Here is a 16,866-nt window from a genome sequence, read left to right as displayed (position 1 = left end):
TGGTCAGAATGTAATTTAAAAAAAAAAAAAAAAAAGACATAGTCTTTATATGTAAAAAGGAAAATCCATGGCCCCGTGTGCTGCTGTGTAAGGCAAGCAGAAGTCTATGAGAACACCGCTGTATTGGTTCAACTCCAGAGATTACAGGGGGTTCACAGTACAAATGCTCCCTACAGTAGACTGAAAGTGGGTGGGCTCTGAAAGAGGGGAGAAGGTATTCAATAAATACGTAAAAGTATCTTGGGAGGAGTCAGAAATCAGATGCAGGATTGGAAAAGTACAGTGCCAACTATGGGGATGATATCTAACCAGGAACAGTTGCAGCAGCAAGTGTATTTAGGAAAGCGATCAAAACAGAGCCTAGTTGGAACTCCACCCAGAGGGCGGGTAAAGCCATCCCAAACCCAAACTTTATTTGCTTTGAAAAGCTGCTGAAATTTTTGTAAGGGCTCACAATGATTTTAGAGAAAAAAAATAATCCAGAAGTTAAATTGAAAGGTGAAGGGGTCAGTTAGAGGGGTGGTAATATGGCTAAGACATGAGAATCTGAACTGTAGCTCTATGGCAATTGGGGAAAGACCACAGCTTGTCTCAGGAGAAGGAGCCAAGCCTCCCAGTAGTTGACAGATGCTAGAGTGAGTCAGTGTGGAGAATGAGTATGACAGGGTGGAAATGTCTCTGGTTTCGATTCTGAGCAACTAAGAGGATGTAGGAGGCATTAGACTATTTGACACACATGATTAAAGGACAAAGCTATTCTAATGTCTGCTACTACTCAGAAATTTTATAATTTATCAACTAGACAAGGGAACAGAAAGGAGATTTTAAAAATATATATAACTTCACACTTCACCATATTTAAATGTATAACAAAAACATCTAAAAGTTACAGCTTGACCATACATTTCTAAGGCTCATTGTATTTGTTTATTGTTTACTTTTTATTTGACATTCATTTGGCAAACATATGTAGTATAATGTGGTTTCCATGCATGAATGTATTTTGCAGTGACTAAAGCAGGCTCATCAGCATGCCCATTGTCTCAAATGTTTATCTCTTCTTTGAGAGGGAATGATCAAAAATTCTCTCTTCTTGCTACATCTAACTGTGCAAAGCATTGCTGTTCACCGTAGTCACAGTGCTATGCAAGGGGGCAGCGGAACTATTCTTACTGCAACTTTGCACCCACTGGCTCCCTCTTATCTGACACTCCCTGCCCCTGGTCCAACTCTGGGAAATCTCCATTCTTGCCTAGATTTCTGAGGTGAATGCTCACATTCCAAATCCATGAGGTATAATGATGAAATATTTGTCGTCCCGCGTTTGACTTGCTCCCTGTCCTACACTTAAGATCTTAAAATCTCTGGGTGATTTGAATGTTCACTAGCAGCTGTTCGTACTTCTTCCATCACTGGTTCTCCTCCCTCCCACCACCACCACGGCAGGGACAGAAACCTTCTGCATGCTGAGCAAGCGCTCTGCCACTGGACTACCTCCCAAGCCATCCATCCCATCACATCTTTTCACACTGTTATAACATAAAATCTGTGAGATTGAAGAGCTGTTTCCTGTACTGCGGATATTGCCTGACACACAGCAAGTGTTCCATCACAGATTTTCAAATTAACTTTTAACTGAACTGTTAGAACTCATCTCCCAAGAACAGAGAGAGATAATTAGTTTAAAACACCACCTTTGAACACCATAAGAAACCCCACAGAATCAAGCAACCTGAGCTCATAGGAGCTCATAGAGGGTGAACTGACAATCGGGGAGCTTGCTCGGGTCTGAGCTAGGTCCTCTGCGTGTATGTATGTATGTATGTATGTATGTATGTATGTATGTATGTATGTATGTTGTGTAGTTTGGTGTTCTTGTAGGACTCCTAACACTAGGAATAGGAGCTGTCTCTGCTTTTGGGACCCTTTCCTCCTACTGGGTTGCCTTATGCAACCTTTGTATGAGGGGACATGCCTAGTCATATTGCAACTTGTTATGCCATACTTAGTTGATATCCCTGGGAGGCCTGCCCTTGTATGAAGCGAAACAGGAGTGAATGGGGTGGGGACTGGCAGGGAGAGGGGAGAGGGGAAACTGCGGTTGTGATATAATATATGAAATTAAATAAAAAACCAAAAAAATTAGAGAAAACCACTTTTGCTGGTCTAAGCCCTCTATCTCTCTCCATACATCACACTGGATTTGAAGTACTGAGATTCCGTTTCAGACTTAGGAGGACAAACTAAATAAGGCATTATACTCTTCTTCCAATGGAGATTAGATTTACCCTCCCACTCCTGAAGTCTGCCCATCTCCATTAATAGTTTACCTTTTAACTGACACATTACAGGTGATACCTATTTATGGAGAACTGTGTGATATTTTGGCATGTACACACACTGCCTAATGTTTAATTCAGATTACATTTATTTTCTGGTGTATCATCTCCTCATGATCAAAACTCAAAAACCTTTCCCCGGCTTTTGAAAGCATGGAGTATGTTATTGTCTATACTTGCTCTATTGTGCACTAACCCTGCACATCTGCTTGTTCAGAGCCACACCCCAGCAGCCACTCATCAACCCAACCCCACCCCGCCACCTCTCCATCACTCTCTGGAGGTACTGGTAACCTTTGTTCTGTCCTTGGCATCCACAAAAGCAACTGTTTTATTTTCCACATGTAAGTGATATCATGTGGTACCCATCTTCCTATACACATTTTACCTCATTTAATAAAACGGCCCCTCGTTACAACCCAGTGACAGGACTTAGCTATTTTTATGGCTGTGTCTATGATCCATATTTTCTTGATGACAAGCTGCTTCCATTTCTTGGCCACCATGGCTAGTGCTGCAGTAGATGTAGGAGTTCTGGTGTGTCTTCAGCATACTGGTTTCATTTCTGTGGCTATATGCCCAGTAGCAGAACCAGGGGGTCTCAAAGGGCTTCCTTAAGTTCTAAGTAAATCCCCATGTGGTTCCCATAATGCCCCACTAATTTACATTCCTGACAGCACATGCTATTTGTCTTTCTGACTGTAGCCATCCTTGCTGCTATGAGATGTTGCATTCTGATGACTGTTGGTAGTGAGCACTTCTTCAAAAAAACCTTTTAGCCATTTTTTTTTCTTTCTTCTTTTAAGAAATGCCTATTTAGGCAGGGCGGTGGGTGCATGTCTTAATTCCACTCAGGAGGCAGCAGCGGGTGGATTTCTGTGAGTCTGAGACCAGCCTGGCCTACAGAGTATGTTCCAGGACAGCCAAGGCTACACAGAGAACCCCTAACTCAAAAAATAAAAAAGAAAACCAAAAAAAAAAAAAGAAGAAGAAGAAGAAGAAGGAAAAGAATGAGAGAAAGGAGAGAGAGGGGAGAGAGAGAGAAAGAGAGAGAGAGATGCCTATTTATATGAATGAATCATACAATTTTCAAATAAGGTTGGTCCTGACCATTGAGTTCTTGTATATTCTTGAAACTGACCCACTGTTAGATATAGTTTGCAAATACTTCCTCCTGTTTTCTGGGTTGTACTATATATACCATTTCCTTTGTTACCCAGATTGGGTATACCCACATCTGTCTATTTATACTTTTTTTCTTACATGTGCTTTTTGGGTCTTACCAAAAATGTCTTTGCCATCCCAATATCTTAAAGCACTGACCTAGGTTTTTGTTTTGTTTTGTTTTGTTGTTGTTTCCTAGTAGCTTCATGATTTGGGGCCTTGCTTTTAAATCTTTAATCCATTTTTAAGCTGACTTTGTAACTGTCAAGAGCTGTGGGCCTGTTTTTGCGGGTGGCTATCTAATCCCAGCAGTAATCACTGAACTGAACTTGCTTAGCACCTTTCGGTTTTTTTGTTTTGTTAAAATCACTTAACTAAGGTTGAGTGTAATAGCTCACACCTGTCATCTGTGTAAGGACCAGCCTGGCCACCAGAGTTAAATCTGTATATAAATGAAGAGCAAAAATAACTACTGGACTACAGATGTGTGAGTTTATTTTTTTGTTTTCTATCCTATTGGTCTCTGTGTGTATTTTGATTGTGAGATGACACTGTCTTGATCAACACAACTTTACAATGTATTAAAAACCCAGTGTTCTAGTGCCCCCTTACACTTTTTTTTTTTTTTTTTTTTTTTTTTTTTTGCTCAAGATTATGTGATTGGTGTTGCTAAAATTAGAAACACCAATGACAACTCATGCTGAAGAGGATGTGGAGAAAGGGGAACACTCCTCCACTGCTGGTGGGAGTGCAAACTTGTACAGCCATTTTGGAGATCAGTATGGCGGTTCCTCAGGAAAATGGGAATTAGTTTACCACAGGACCCAGCAATCCCCCTCTTAGGCATATACCCAAATGATCCACATCCATGCAACAAAGACATCTGTTCAACTATGTTCGTAGCAGCACTATTTGTAATAGCAAGAACCCAGAAGCAACCTAGATGCCCCTCAATTGAAGAATGGATAATGAAGATGTGGCACATCTACACAATGGAATACTACTCTGCAGAAAAAAAAATGGTATCCATCCTGAATGAGGTAACCCAGTCACAAAAAGAGGAACATAGTATGTATTCACTCATATACAGATTTTAGACCTAGAGCAAAGGATCACCAGCCTATAATTCCCATCACCAGATACAAAGTCCCTCACAGAAGCAGGAAAGGACAAGTCCCCCAGAGCACAGGGGAAGTGGAGGGGGCAGCGAATGGAGAGAGAAGTAGGAGAAAGTGAGGGAGAGGAGAGGAAAACACGTGCGACTGTGCAACTAGGAATAGAGAGAGACACAGACACACACACACACACACACACACACACAGAGAGAGAGAGAGAGAGAGAGAGAGAGAGAGAACATAAAAGAGGGAGCCAATATTGGTTGAAGAGAAAATTGAACCCAAAGAAAGGTCTAGAGAACTACAAGACTGCCGCCAACTAACAATTTGAGCTTCTGTGGAAAGGCTACCATAAATGCCCTTCTCGGAGAGTGAGATCAACAACTAGCTTATCCATGGAGCCCTCATCTAATGCCTGTTGGAAACAGGAGCAAACACCCATACATGAACACTGAGTCAAACTAGAACCCAGATGCAGATGGAGAGGACAAGACCATGCAGCAGAAACACATACAGACATCTTACCTGAACAAGGAGGAGCTAAAGGCCACTAGACTGATAGCTGGGAAGCCAGCATGGGACTGACTCAGCCCTCCCCCCCCCAATATGGGTCTCAGCCAGAAGGACTGAGCAGTCTAAGGGACCTCAGACAGTGGAACCAGGATGTATCCCTGGTGCACAAAAGGACTTTGCTAACACATCCCCCATGGAGGGATAACTGCCTTAACCTAGAGACAGGAGAGAAGCCCTAGTCCCTACTTCACATGACCTGTCAGATCTACATGACTCCAACTGGATGGCATTCCCCTACATGTTGAATTGGGGTGGGGGATGGGAGGGGAGGGTGGTTAGGGTGCATGTGAGAGGGCAGATAGAGTAAAAGGGAGGGAGGGAGAGGGAACTGGTATCGACATGTAAAATAATAAATTTTTAAAAAAAAATTGCTTTGATTGTAGGGCAAGAGGCAGGGAAAGGGGGACGATATTACCACACAAATTCTAAGATTGCTTCCATTACTATGAAGAAGGCCACTGACATTTTGATAGGAATTGACTATGTTGATTGTTTTGTGTCATATAGATTTTTTAATTTTATTTTTTATTTTACATATCGACCCCAGTTCCCTCTCCCTCCCTCCCACTTTCCCTCTCTCCCACCCTCACATTCCCCCCACCCTCCCCTCCCACCCAACCCCCCTCCACATGTAGGGTGATGCCTTCCAGGAGGAGGTCATCAAAATCTGTCAAATCATTTGGAATAGGGGCTAGGCCCTCCCTCCTGTCTCTAGGTAAAGACAGTATCCCTCCATGGGGGATGTACCCCCAAAACACTTTTGTGCACCAGGGATACATCCTGGTTCCATTGTCCGAGGTCCCTTAGACTGCCTAGGCCTTCTAGCTGAGACCCAATTGATTTTTTAAACAATATTTCTCTCTGAATACTGTCTTTTCATTACATGTGTGTATTTCCTTCATCAATGTTTTATAGTCTTCACCATTCAGTAGCTATTATAAATAAGATTGTGTTCTTGGTTTCTAGTTCAGATCGCTATTATAAATAAGATTGTGTTCTTGGTTTCTAGTTCAGATCACTAGCTACTGATTTTTGTGTGTTGAAGGAGTGTGTTTAATGGGAAATTGATTGTTTCTCAAGATTAATGAATGGAAGCATTTTCTCAATGTTAGGAGGATGTGGAAGAAGATGGCTACACACAAAGCCCTTCCCTCAATCAATAATAAAGACTTGCCAACATCAAGCCTTCATCTAGGCCACTGGGGTAATAACTGTATAGGACAACCAAGTCACTCACCAGTTCGGGAACAGCAGTCCCACTACAGCAGAAGAGCTACCACCAGAGATGACATCTCTTCATATCTGGGAATAGTGAGGGAGGAAAGAGTCAAAATATTGTGAAGACATAATGTAGAAATTCTATATTTTAAAAAAGGCAAATGCTTGTAGGAAATCTTCCTTGCATACATGATTCAGTCATAACAGAATATGCATTTTAAATGCATGTGAACATTTCCTGAGATGCACCATATGCTTGACCATAAAGCAAGCATCAATAGGTTCTAAAGGAATATGTCCCATATAGCAGGCACTGGCCATATTTGGCTTTAACTCTAGAAATGTGGCTTATCTGAACTGAAATGTCCCATTAAAAAATCACCCAGAAGATTGTGAGCACTTGATATAAATGTAGAATATCTCAGTAATTATTTCAATGCACTGGTTACTCATTGAAATGTTGACAGTTTAGTATTCATTTAAGTAAAGTACAAGTACAGTGTTTTATTTTTACAAAGTATATTCATAAACTGCAGTGAAATTAACTTGTGGATCAAAATAGAAAAAATTAGGAAATTCACAAATAAGTGAAAATTGAATAACACATTCCAGATAAGCAATGATTTTTTTTTAAAGTGGGGATGGGTTTGGAAAATACTTAGGGATGAATCTAAATGCAAACAGAATGAACCAAAGTGAGGAATTCAGAAGAGCACTGTACAGAGGAAAACAATGTCGTTTACCACCCAAATCCTGATAATCTAAATTTCTTCCATAAGACTATATAAAGAGAAAAACTACATCCACATAGTAAAGAAGGAATAAATAATAAGGATTGGGGAAAATAGAGAATAGAGAATAGAAAATGAGAGGAAAATATTAAATTGATTTTTCTGAAAGAAGACATAACAAACTTTAATTAAATTGATCACACAAAAAGACATTTAAATGGCTAAAATTAGGAGGGGGAATAAAGAAGGTGCTGTGGCACAAAAAGAAAATGAGAAAGAAGGGAAAGAGGGAATGAGGCTAATACCAACTCAATCTTGAGGGGGAAAAAAATCACTAATGCTAGGTTTCAATGCCATGTCTGGTCTCAAGTTAGACTACAAAGCCATAGTCACAAAAAGGCAGTGTCTTAGCAAGAAAATAGATATGTAGTCAACAGAACAGAGCAGTTGTAAACCAATACAAGCTATGAACCAATTTTTGACAAAGATGTCAAGACCATATATTTGAGGAAAGGCATTATTCAACAAAAGATGGGAAAACTAGATATTCACTTGATACTAAATCTCTATCTCTCACCCGGTGCAAAACAAAATCAATATCAAATAGGTCAAAGACATGAAGCTCTTAAACTGTTAGAGGGGAAAATACTTAAGATATCAGCACAAGTCACTCAGAAATTCAACCCCAGAACCAAGCATGAGAAACCTTCTTTTGAGTTGTTGGTCAGGCAATTCCAAGAGATCTCCAAGCATTTTAAACTATTCTGTTGCCCAATAAAATCCAGTTGTGAAGGTAAGACCCAATTGTTGAAGGGTCTTCAAACTCAGGACTCAGAGGGGTCAAGATTTGATCTGAAAGCCTCCCTCCTTGAAGACTAGCTTTCATAGTACTACATGCTGCCAAGAGAGAGATGCAAACAACAGTAATACCAGCAATGCTGTTTGTGAGCTACAACAATGAACTGAGCAAGATATCCCTAAGGGTGCAAAAGTGACACTGGTATCCTGGTTGTAACCAACAGATGTGCAATTGAATAGGCTCACTCAACAGGAGGAAAATCATGCCTGGTACTAGAAATCTACCCAATTCCCCAGACTAGTGACATCATAAATCTTACAGGAGAGCCTGCTGTCTCCACTTCACTAAACCAGCATAATTTCTACCCCTTAAACACGCAGATAAGTGTAGCCCTCACCCCGAACTACAGAAGTTTCTGTTTGCAGCAGATAGAGATCATTACAGACAATCACAACTGATCAAAATGCAGAGACAAACTGATGGTGGACTGCCCAGACCCAATGGATGTGTCTAAAACATAATCATTAACCTAAGGCTCAGGGAACATTAGGAAAGAGAGTGCAGAAAGATTGTAAGGGCCAGAGGATGAAGAAATATACTGTGAGACTGTGTCTCCTAGAAATGAAAGGTAAGCTACACCCATGATGCTTCAACAACATGGCTACCTAAATAGGATCTGAACAATGACATTAGTAGAGACGCTGTTGCAAAAGGAAGAAATCTCTACAGGCAACAAAAGACTGCTAAAAAAGGGAAATTAGTTGTCCCTAGGGATGAACCCCCTAATTGGGTATCCAATTGCAGGTTCTCAGCCCTGAAGTCAAATAGACACAAGGAATACTAAATAGCTCAAAAGGTTGCATTTAAATACATACATACATACATACATACATACATATCAATAATAATTTTAAAAAGAGCCCATAAATTTGAGAGCAAGTGAGTGAGACAGGGTACATTGAAGGAGATGGAGGATGGTAAAATATAAATTTTAATTTTAAATAATAACAAAATTTTAATTAAAAAATTAAGAGACTATCTTAATGGGAAGATTCCATCCCATTTCAAATGTCAGTCATACTAAAATAACATATGTTGACAATAATGTGGATAAAGGGAAACACACACTGCTTATGGGGGTGTAAACTCACCCAAATACTACAGCGATCAAGATGAAGGTTTCTCAGAAACTACATAGGTATTCCATACTACCCAGACTTCTCCTGTCCACTCAAAGGCCTCCAAGTCAGCATCTCACCGAGACCCTTGCCCATCAACATCGATTGAATCACTAGTCACTACAGGGAGGTCATAGACCAACCTATGTGTCTATCAACAGAGGAACAGATAAGGAAAACACAATGTGAATGTACAATGCACCTTTTTCAGTCAGAAAAAATGCACCTGGAGAATGAATCCGGTCTCAGAAAGACAAATGTTTTCTATTTTCTCTCATGCTATATACATAAAAATGTGTATGCATGTATGACATGAAAATAGATATTGCTGCTGTCCCACCGCAGCCTGGGTTCAAGTCCTGAGATAGGAGAGGGGTGTTGGCACAAAGAAATCAACTGTCCAACCACCAGATGAGTTTCACACAAGTGGCCAGCCCTAAATAGCTCCAGCCAATTTTATTTATACATCAAAAACAAGCATGTTTTTCCATACTAACAAACAAGTTTTCCCATCCTCCGATGTTAACCTCCAGCAAAAACAAATATGTCAAATGTAGTTTTTCCCAACTTTTACATCAACACCTTTAAACTAAAACAACACTTAACATTTTTCAGGCTTGGCCAAATGTTGATTCAGGTACATCCTGTCTTTACAAAACTAAAAGGTGATTGACATAAGCACACATTTCCAAGAACAATGATCTTGTTCAAAACATATTTACAGAAATAGGGGTGATCTGCCTCAGATCCAATCAACCCAGAATTAGAACAGCTTCAGGGGTTTGAAGTGACAGCTGCCATCCCCAGACAAGAAACCTGAGAAGCATTGGCTCCCAAGGAATTTTAGGGGGAAAAGGCAAGGAAAAAATGGAGTTTCCAGGAATGATCACATCTGTCCCAAGATAATCACTAATATTACAAGAGAGAAGAGAGTGTGCAGGCTGTGCCGTCCTAGCAGTATTGTAGACTGTCCTGAAGTCCACTGGTCCTTGCGGAGTGAGACTGTCCCCATAAGCTTTTGCCTCATCTGGGGACCTGTTGCATAAGCACTCTGGTCCAAAACTAGGCCGCATAGCTCCCAACAATATATGAAACTGTCTAGGGACCAAAGGAGAACAGCCGGAGGGTAAGAAAGGAAATGGTAGGGTGTTTGTGTGGGAGACACTCAACATAAAATACTTACTTGTCTGAAATGTCCTTATGCAACAGCACCGTGTACAGTGAGTACACACAATGAAAACAGTTTTTACAAGAAGAGAGGAGGGAAAAATAATTAAAACTATCTCTATTTTTATGTAATGTGAAGAACGTGCATTAAAAAAGAAAGTTCTAAGGAATTGGAATAAGCAATCACAGCAACGGAGCAAGAGCCTGTGAGTTCCTGCTCCCACCAGACATGCCCTGCTGTCACACCAGAAGAGCTCAGGTCCCGGTGGTTCCTGACCCTCCACCTAACAGGATCACTTACTTGCCACTTTTAACCCCGGTATCTGACTCCTGATTTTGTATTAAGATTAATTAGATTAGCCCTTCAGGGGAATCTTTTCCTTTTCAGTTCTTTCTCTTTTTCTTCTCCTTTTATGTCCACAGTTATTTCTCCCCCTTCCTTCCCCTCCACTTCGCCCTCTTTCCCTTCCCCTCTTATCTACTTTTAGTAGAATTTCGAGTTTACCTTACTGGATTTGTGGTTGCTTTGTTTTCTTCTGTTCTATTTGGGGTTGCGTTTGTTTCCATTTAGATTTTTAAAAACTCACGTTTAAGTTTACTGTTGGCCCCCTCACAGTTTTCTAATTTTTCTTTTGAACTTCAATAGTGGAATCTAATTTTTTCCTTTTTTTAAATTTCCTAATCTTTTATTGTCTTTTCTTTAGATCCATCATTTGCTTCTCCATCCCAGCTAGTCTTCATTTCATTTACTTAACTTCACTTTGTGTGTGTGTGTGTGTGTGTGTGTGTGTGTGTGTGTCCCAGTCTCATACTATTTCCACTTTTACCTAAATAATTAAAATTTATAGCACATTCTATATTAGTTCTCCCATTTTCTGGCTTATGCTTGTTGGTGATATACATTTCTCTATCTTGTTTGATTTGGTGTCATTAATGTTATAGGGATGTATCCTTCATTTTAGCCATCAAGAGTAGTTTCTTAGTTAAAAAAAAAAAAGAGCCCCAAAGAAAGCAAGGAGAAATATGGAGCCAAAGGATGCACAAATCACATCACAGAAACACACACACACACACACACACACACACACACACACACACATACACACACACAGAGATTAGGAAAAGGTGAGACTCCCCCAAAGATCAACTACTGAAGAACTCTTCAACTACTGAATTTGAACTGAAATAGGAAAAATGACAGGTGAAGGTTTCAGTTGTTTATTTTCAAAAATTGCAACAATCTTAAAAAATGATAAAAAAAAATTAATTTAATTTGGGACCTGGAAAAGAAAGTAACACAGTGGGAAAAGTTAGGAAAACACATGAGAAAATCAGCAACAAGCATGAACATGTCAGCATCAAGTAAAACTTCAGCAAAGAAATTTCAAATTTAGAAAAAAATAGAAATATTTAGGAAACAGTGCAAAGTATCACCAACACATCCTATGAAGAACAAAAAAGCAGGAATGGGGGAAAAGGTCAAAAAGTAATTACCCTCAAATACCAATAATTTTAAAAGCACAGATAAGCAAAACAACACCATCTAAGCCTTCTGGAATACTATCAAGAAAACAAACTGAAGAATGCATGGGGTGGAAGGAGTTGCTAAGATAAAAATGAAAGGCATCAAGAAGCTATTCAATTAAATCCTAGCAAAAAAAAAAAAATATCCCCCAAATCAAGAGAAGTAGAAATACAAACACTAAATGCATCTAGATCCACAAATAGATAGTTGACCAGAGGGAACTCCCCCATGACATATTAGAGTCAAGATACTACATTTCTAAGAATATTAAAAGGGGTAAAGTACCAACTCACTCACAAGGAGAAACAGATCAGAGTAACATCAGCTCTCTCCCTAGCTGTCTCAAAGTGAGAAAAGAATGGGACTCTGCATTTCCAGCCTCAGAACAAATACTTTCCAGTAATTGCTACATCAATCAAAACTCTCCTTTAAAATTGATACTGAAATGAAGACATCTCAAGACATGTATAAGATAAGACAATTCATGGCAACAAAGCCAGCCCTGATAAAAATACTTAAAGGGATACGATATACACAGGAGGAAGAAAAAACAGTTTCCATCATGAAATAACAGGCAAGAATAAGTTTCATATGTTTGTTAATCTACTGATTAACAAAAGACAGAATGAGCAAAATCCATCATGGCTAACATAGTGAACCAGAAAAACCCCTACTACTCATAGTGGTGAAAGAAGAGAATAAACAATGCAGCCAACCATAAAAACAACCAGTGAAGGCTCAGGGGCTCCTAAGTCGATCTCAGCAATGACTACAAGTGGCTATGGTGGTTTGGATGTGAATGGACCAGATACGCTCATGTTTGAGTACTTGGTTCCCAGTTTGTAGAACTACTAAAGAAGGATTAGGATATGTGACCTTGTTGGAGGAGATTGTATTTGGGGTGGGTTTTGAGGTTTCAAATCCCATGATATCCCCCCCTCTCTCAATCCCCCTCTCTTTCACCCTTTCTGCCCCTTCCTGTTTGCTGATCAGGATGTAAGCTCTCAGCTACTGCCCCAGTACCGTGACTCCCTGCCTGTTGCCATGTTCCCTCTGGGAATATGAACGCTAACTCTCTAGAACCATCCCAAACTTTCTTTTCTAAGTTGTCTTCATCATCATGTTTTGTCACAGCAATCGGTAAGTTACTAAGACATTGACATCAGCATACCACCAACAACTGGTTAACTGAACTAAGAACTTCGTCCAACTATCTGCTGTCTCCTAGATACTCTATTCATGGGTAGACACCCACAGACAGATTCAAAGGATAGAGGGCAATCTATCAATAAAATGGATGCTGAAAAATAGGTTGGTGTGGCTATGAGCTATTCTGTTATCTGATAATGTCGACTTCAAATTCAAACTGTTATCTGATAATGTCGACTTCAAATTCAAACTAGTCAAAAGAGATAAAGATCATTACACAGTTTATCTTGGAAATATAACTACAAATAGTAAATGTCAGAGCTCTCAGTTTAACCAAACAATGACTGATAGGAACAAAAGGCCAGACAGTTACTGAGACATTATCAATGAATGACTTAACTCTCATATTCAGATAGGTCACCCAGATTTGAAATCAATTAAGGAACTTTAGAATCAGTCTATACCATAGGGTTGGAGGGATTACTCAATGGTTAAGAGCACTTCCTGTTCTTGCAGAGAAGCTGGGTTCAGTTCCTAGCACCCACATGATGGCTCATAGTCATCTGTAACTACAGTTCCAGGAGACTGACTCCCTCTGTGGGCATGGCATACATGCATGTGTTACATCTATACATGCAAGAAAAACACCCGTATTTGTGAAATAAAAATATTTTCTTAAAAAATAAGAGTATGTAAGTATGTAAGCCTAGAGATATGGCTCAGCAGTTAAACACATTTGCAAAGCCTGTACTGTCCTGGTACCAAAATCTTATAAATACACAATGAAAAACAATTATTAAAGCAATTTTCCTGATAAATTTAGAGGAAAAAAAATTCTCCAATATGTACTTTCACATCTCAAGAACACATTAAGATGATGGTGTATTTTGACCTACTTGGTTTCATTCCAGAGATGCAGAAATAACTCAATGTGTGCATATTAATAACTGTAAAGCAGCTAATGAAAAGACTTAATAGGTGGTGTAATTTAAAAATTCACCATGATCTCTGATAACCACTAATAACAAAACTTACATTCACAAAAAGAACAAAAAGTGAATTAACATGGTAGACTATCAAAAAAAAGATATCAAACATAAAGACAGTAATAGAACAGCTAAGGATATGACAACAGAAAACAGATCGATCAAAAACTGGCAGAAGCCCTTTCTCTTCCATGATCAAGTAATGTAAATGAACTAAACTTTTCAAATAAAAGAAATAGTTTGTCATAATGGACTTTAGAAAAAATGATCTAATTGTGTTCTGCCTATCAGAGAATCTTCTTGGTTCTAATATTGAAAATATGTTGAAAGTGAAAAACACACCACATACATAGTAACTAAAGGGAGCTTGCTTGCTATGTTAATTATCAGACAAAATAAAGTTAACATTGGGTCATAAACTGTTAAAATAGACAAGTATTTTACATACTGACAAAATGATCAACTCAACACAAAGGTAGAGGAATTATAAACACATTATTTATGGAGTTTTGCTGACTTCAAAACATAAAATAATTTTAACAGATTTGAAGAGGGAAAGGTAATTTTGCTAAAGTAGTTGGGAAATTCAATATCTCACTTTCAATACTTAAACTAGTCAATGAGCAACTCCAGAACATAAACAATATAACAAAAGAGATAGCTAACACAGCAAAGCCACTCTGTCAAACCACAGGAAATACACAATCTTCTCAGGGGCCACGTCCGTACACAGGGGTATATTTGGACACAGGGGTTATGTCCTTTGATAGTGGTATATTAGGACTGACAGCAAGCCTCTGTACATTAGTAAAGATCACGTCATCCCTAAGACAATGTGAGAAAACACTTTGAAATGGGTAAAACAAAACACAAAACACCAGAAAGCTGTGGGGTTGCAGTAGGAGCAACAGTGGAACAAAGTGTGTGACTACAGATATCTCTACTACAAGAGCAAAGCTCTAAATCAATCATCATTTGGTAATGCGCATACACACCTATAGATATGACAGGTATAGGAGAAAGTTCTAAGTAAATCATTTGGCAATGTATATACACACCTATATATATGACTTTAGATAGATAAAGGTTGTATCTTGAACATTGAATACTGGTTCTTTTTCTATGATGGTTGTATTTTTTTATATATATATATAATCTGTTGGCCCATTACTAGTTTCTTATTGGCTAGCTCTGTCTTAATTATTAACCCATTTCTGCTGATCTATGTATTTCTCTTACCGGGGAGCCGGCCGGCATACTGCTTTCTCCAGATTCTCCATCTTGACTCCTCCTTACTACTTCCTTTCTCCTCCTTGTCTCCTAGTCCCTCCTATCTTCCTTTCTTATTGGCCAACAGTGCTTTATTCATTAACCAGTATGAGAAACATATACAGAATGACATCTCCTACCATCTCCTCTTTTCTGTCTAAATAAAAAGAAGGCTTTTAACCTTAAAATAGCAAAATATATAACACAACAGTTATCAAAGAAGAATCACAGTTAACAATATTTAGTCCATTAACATTTAGCAAGACTAAAAGAAGCCATTCTATCATCTATCCTATATTTGTGAATCTAAAGTCCTACATGTAACTTATCTTTAAGCTTAACTAAGGAAAACTATAACCTTAACTATCTGTCTCCAACTCCATCAAAGACCACAGAAGGATAGTATATAAACTCTAGAAATGACAGAGACAACTCATTGCCTGGTTAGTCAACCGAAGTTCTTCTGTAATCTTCCATCTTCAGCCTATAGGCCATAGTATGTCTGGCGAACTCTTCAGTAAAGCAGGAAACTTAAAACTGTCTTCTTGTATTGGCAGTTTGTCAGTCACTTTTCTCTTTGTCCTGCAGACTGTCTGGCAGACTCTTCCATGAAGCAGGAACTCTGTAGCAATGTCCATCTTGAATCAGCAGTCACTTTTCTGTGGGTCCTGCATGTCCAGTTTATACAGCATAAAGTCAAACAGTCCAGACAAGAGCAGTATCTTGTCCAATTGGCTAGTCTTGCCATATTGAAAGCAAACTCTATAACGAGTTTCTTCAATGTCCATCTTCCTTTCTGACCCAGGTGGTGTTGCCAGGAACAATTATGTCTCATTGTCAAGAAAAACCCTAAACCATTTTAAATGTCATATTCTGTAGGTCTTTGAAAGGTTTGAAGAATGCCTATCTATCTCAAATATATATGATGGTTGTATTTAAATGGAAAAGCAGATATACAGACTGATTTTTTTTGAAATTGCAAGCTATAAGGAAGTATATCAATTACCTTATGCTAACATGGTGTCCATTTCTTCCATATGGTCTTAAATATGGCAGTTCATTTATAAATTTTTATTCAGCAAACAGTTTTTGTGCTGCTATTTTGTTTTAGATACTTGTTCATAAATGGTTTTATCTCAGTGTCTCTGGAATTCCTTCCCTCTCTGTTCCTGAATTTGGAGTCGAGTTCCCACTCCTTCCACAGATTGACCCAAACTATTGGCTTTTAAATTTTAAATCTCTAATTGTTTAATGCAATTAAACTTATGATAGTAGATTGTCTGACCTCACATATGCATTATTTAAGGTTTATTTCAGAGTAGGGATGCAAATCTTAAAACCTGGTTGCCACTGGCCACCACTGCCAAGTGTGAATTCTCTGTGGCATATGTCCACACTTTGTTTTCTTCCTTTCTGAAACTCTGGTTTGGCCTTCTCACCCTAACACAGATTTTGTCCTAAGACTACTTGGCAGTTTACCTTGAGAACCCATTCTTCCCATCAGCATTCCAGCCATAGATGATTATGACTCACATGCTAAACAGCATGGCTGTGACAAAGCTAAGTCAGACCCCAAAGCGGTATGGATTCACTTTAATGACAATAGTCTACCCTCTCAGATGCGGGACCCACATATTCTTCGGGGGGATGGAT

The sequence above is a fragment of the Phodopus roborovskii genome, unplaced genomic scaffold, assembly GCF_943737965.1.
Source record: "Phodopus roborovskii unplaced genomic scaffold, PHOROB, whole genome shotgun sequence".
NCBI classification, from domain to species: Eukaryota; Metazoa; Chordata; class Mammalia; order Rodentia; family Cricetidae; genus Phodopus; species Phodopus roborovskii.
This window is presented reverse-complemented; position numbering follows the sequence as displayed.